Source organism: Bubalus kerabau, chromosome 2 (assembly GCF_029407905.1).
Source record: "Bubalus kerabau isolate K-KA32 ecotype Philippines breed swamp buffalo chromosome 2, PCC_UOA_SB_1v2, whole genome shotgun sequence".
NCBI lineage: Eukaryota > Metazoa > Chordata > Mammalia > Artiodactyla > Bovidae > Bubalus > Bubalus kerabau.
This window is the reverse complement of record NC_073625.1, coordinates 6,369,761-6,374,360: the sequence shown is the minus strand read 5'-3', so window position 1 is coordinate 6,374,360 and position 4,600 is coordinate 6,369,761. Positions and strand designations below refer to the sequence as shown.

The window sequence follows — 4,600 nt, the reverse complement described above, 5'->3', positions numbered from 1 at the left end:
TAACCTCTGTAAGTTTCAGGTTCTGTATCTACAATAAAGCCTTTTAACAAAACTCAGTTACAACAACAGGCATTTATTCTTGTGTTCATAGTTTGTAGATCCACCGTAGGTTGGCTGATTTGGAGAGGCTCTGTTTCACGTGGTTGGTGAGCTGGGATCGCCTCCTCATTGTGGGTTTAACTCAGAATTTCTCTACACGGGTCAATTCTGGGGTCTAGAATGAAGGCACTCAGCCGTCTTGGGGAAGCTCTTCACATTGGAATAGGCACAAGAAGACATGTGCAACATCACAAACCAGGCCCATGCCTCTGGTTGCATCACAGACACTGAGCATTCCATTGGCGAAAGTAAGTCACATGACCGACCCCAACATCTATAGAGATGGGCAACATACAAGGGGATTTAAATATTTGACTATCATGATTTCCTTTTACATAAAATGGGAATAAGCATTAATTTTTAGAAATGTAGCTCCTTCCCAGCTAGAATCATAGAGAGCGCAGAAGAGAAGAAAAAGAAAGTCCTTGCTATGCCAGAAACCATTAAGAAAAAGAAAAAGAATTTCATAGAGCTTAAGTTCCAGCACCTGAGAAAGAAGTTTGTCCAAAAGATGCTTCAAAAGGCAAAGAGAAAGCTTATCTATGACAAAGCTAAGCACTTTCATAAGGAATACAGGCAGATGAACAGAATTGAAATTCAAATGACTGGGATGACACAAAAAGCCAGCAACTTCTACATACCTGCAGAACCCAAACTGGCCTTTGTCATCAGGATCATAGGTATCAGCTGTGTGAGCCCAAAGGCTTGAAATGTATTTCAACTTCTCTGCCCATGTCAGATCTTCAATGGCACCTTTGTGAATTGCCAACAAGGCACCTTCGTGAAGCTCAACAAGGCTTCAATTAACACACTGAGAATTGTGGAACCATACATTGCAGTTGTTGTTGGTATTCAGTCACTCAGTTGTGTCTGACTCTTGGCAACCCCATGGGTTGCAGCATGCCAAGCTTCCCTGTCCTTCGCTATCTCCCAGAGTTTGCTCAACTCATGTCCATTGAGTCGATGATGCCATCCAACCATCTCATCCTCTGTCGTCCACTTCTCCTCCTGCCCTCAATCTTGCCCAACTTCAGGGGCTTTTCTAATGAGTCAGCACTTCACATCAGGTGGCCAAAGTATTGGAGCCTCAGCTTCTGAATCAGTCCTTCCAATGAGTATTCAGGGTTGATTTCTTTTAGGATTGACTGGTTTGATCTCCTTGCTGTCCAAGGGACTCTCAAGAGTCTTCCCCAACACCACAGTTGGGGTGTGGCATCAAACAATTCTTTGATGCTCAGCCCTCATGATGGTCCAACGGTCACATCTGTACACGACTACTGGAAAAACCATAGCTTTCACTATACAGACCTTTGTCGGAAAAGTAGCATCTCTGCTTTTTAATATGCTGTCTAGGTTTGTCATAGCTTTTCTTCCAAGGAGTAAGCGTCTTTTAATTTCATGGCTGCACTCACAACCTGCAGTGATTTTAGAGCCCAAGAAAATGAAGTCTGTCACTATTTCCAATTTCCCCCACCTATCTGCCACAAAGTGATGGTACTGGATGCCATAATCTTAGTTTTTTGAATGTTGAGCTCTAAACCAGCTTTTTCACTCTCTTGATGCTTTAGTTCCTCTTCGTTTTCTGCCATTCAGTTCAGTTCAGTTCAGTCGCTCAGTCGTGTCCGACTCTTTGCAACCCCATGAATCGCAGCACGCCAGGCCTCCCTGTCCATCACCAACTCCTGGACTTCACTCAGACTCACATCCATCGAGTCAGTGATGTCATCCAGCCATCTCATCCTCTGTCGTCCCCTTCTCCTCTTGCCCCCAATCCCTCCCAGCATCAGGGTCTTTTCCAATCAGTCAACTCTTCGCATGAAGTGGCCAAAGTACTGGAGTTTCAGCTTTAGCATCATTCCTTCCAAAGAAATCCCAGGGCTGATCTCCTTTAGAATGGACTGGTTGGATCTCCTTGCAGTCCAAGGGACTCTCAAGAGTCTTCTCCAACACCACAGTTCAAAAGCATCAATTCTTCGGTGCTCAGCCTTCTTCACAGTCCAATTCTCACATCCATACATGACCACTGGAAAAACCATAGCCTTGACTAGACGAAACTGTGTTGGCAAACTAATGTCTCTGCTTTTCAATATGCTATCTAGGTTGGTCATAACTTTTCCTTCCAAGGAGTAAGCGTCTTTTAATTTCATGGCTGCAGTCACCATCTGCAGTGATTTTGGAGCCCCCCAAAATAAAGTTCGGACACTGTTTCCACTGTTTCCCCATCTATTTCCCATGAAGTGATGGGACCGGATGCCATGCTCCTAGTTTTCTGAATGTTGAGCTTTAAGCTAACTTTTTCACTCTCCTCTTTCACTTCCATCAAGAGGCTTTTTAGCTTCTCTTCACTTTCTGCCATAAGGGTGGTGTCATCTGCATATCTGAGCTTATTGACATTTCTCCCAGCAATCTTGATTCCAGCTTGTGCTTCTTCCAGCCCAGCATTTCTCATGATGGACTCTGCATAGAAGTTAAATAAGCAGGGTGATAATATACAGCCTTGACGTACTCCTTTTCCTATTTGGAACCAGTCTGATGTTCCATGTCCAGTTCTAACTGTTGCTTCCTGACCTGCATACAGATTTCTCAAGAGGCAAGTCAGGTGGTCTGGTATTCCCATCTCTTGAAGAAGTTTCCACAGTTAATTGTGATCCACACAGTCAAAGGCTTTGGCATAGTCAATAAAGCAGAAATAGATGTATTTTTGGAACTCTTGCTTTTTCCATGATCCAGCGGATGTTGGCAATTTGATCTCTGGTTCCTCTGCCTTTTCAAAAACCAGCTTGAACATCTGGAATTTCACAGTTCACGTATTGCTGAAGCCTGGCTTGGAGAATTTTGAGCGTCACTTTACTAGCATGTGAGATGAGTGCAATTGTGCGGTAGTTTGAGCCTTCTTTGGCATTCTTTCTGCCATTAAGGGTACCCAAATCTGAGGTCTGTAAATGAATTGTTCTACAAGCATGGTTATGGCAAAGCTAAAATAAGTCAATTTCCCTGACAGATAATGTGTTGATTGTTCAGTCTCATGGGAAATATGGCATTATCTGCATGGAGGATCTAATTAATGAGATCTATGTAGCTGGAAAGCAGTTCAAAGCAGCAAACAGCTTCCTGTGGCCCCTTCATGTCTTCTCCATGAAGTGGAATGAAGAAAAAGACCACCCATTTTGTAGAAGGTGGAGATGCTGGAAACAGGGAAGAGCAGATCAACAGGCTTATCTGAAGGATGAACTGAGGTATCTACCGAGATTATTTTTGCAATCTGATCAGTTAATAAACAGTGATTGCTTAAAAAAAAAAGATGTGATAATAGAATGGTTTGTAAGGTATGAAGAACCATCTAAGAGTAAAGTACTATAATTACTTTTTCAAAAAGAAGCACTAATAGTCACAGAATGTGTTTCTATTTCGAGAGAAGTTGATATTTTGCAAAACAATATGCCAGTTCTTGCCCAGGGGATGATAGCTGCTCAGCCCTTTAAAGTAACTGGTGAAAATGTCATTTGCAGACAATAGGCTGTGTCTGCCAAGCTTGGCATTTTGATGGTTATTTTAATGTCTTGGGCAATTAATTGCTGGCAGTAAATATTCACATATTTCAGTGAAATGGCTAGGTGGCATGAGATTTTAAATTCAGTTTAGGAAGTAGGGAGTCAAATCTGACAATACACATATGAGTACAAAGGGTGCCACAGAAATAGCTGGAAGGTGAAGACTTAGAATCAAATGAGCTAAATCAAGTCTTAGAGAAGACAGAGTAAGTGAGGATAATTCACTCCTTTCCTCATCAATCACGTGGCCAGGGCTCTTTTCTGAGCTCCAGATCAAATTATTCTCACTGTTCTCCTGCTGGATTATGATGTATGTCAGCTGAGGGAAAAAAAAAAGGCTCATCAGATAAGGATTCTGTTGATAGGCCACTCAATGCACTAATTTTTTTAGTAGGCTTTGTTGACAATCTAAAGTTCTCTGGATTTTGAGTATAAATCTAGTGCTGAACATGACAGTTCTCTGAATTGCCTGTTTTACTAGTCCACTATGATCCAGGAAATGTTCCCTTGCTGCTTTTTCCCATACATAGAGTTGTACTATACAATTATCTACATGTGTATATATATATATGTAGAATATATATATATATGTAGTGTGTGTGTGTGTATATATATATATATATATGTATAAATCAGTTCAGTTCAGTTCAGTTCAGTTGCTTAGTTGTGTCTGACTCTTGGCAACCCCATGGGTTGCAGCATGCCAAGCTTCCCTGTCCTTTGCTATCTCCCAGAGTTTGCTCAAACTCATGTCCATTGAATCGGTGATGCCATCCAACCATCCTCTGTTGTCCCCTTCTCCTCCTGCCTTCAATCTTGCCCAGCATCAGGGTCTTTTCTGAAGAGTCAGTTCTTCCCATCAGGTGGCCAAAGGATTAGAGTTTCATATGAGATATATGGGATATGGGCTTCTCTTGTGGCTCAGCTGGTAAAGAATCTGCCTGCAATAT

At 42.1% G+C, this 4,600-nt stretch overlaps 1 pseudogene; it reads left to right on the top strand.

Moving 5' to 3' along the window:
- Positions 1-277: 277 nt before the first annotated feature.
- Positions 278-3,334, top strand: LOC129643504 (60S ribosomal protein L7-like; annotated as a pseudogene).
- The last annotated feature ends 1,266 nt before the right edge of the window (positions 3,335-4,600 follow it).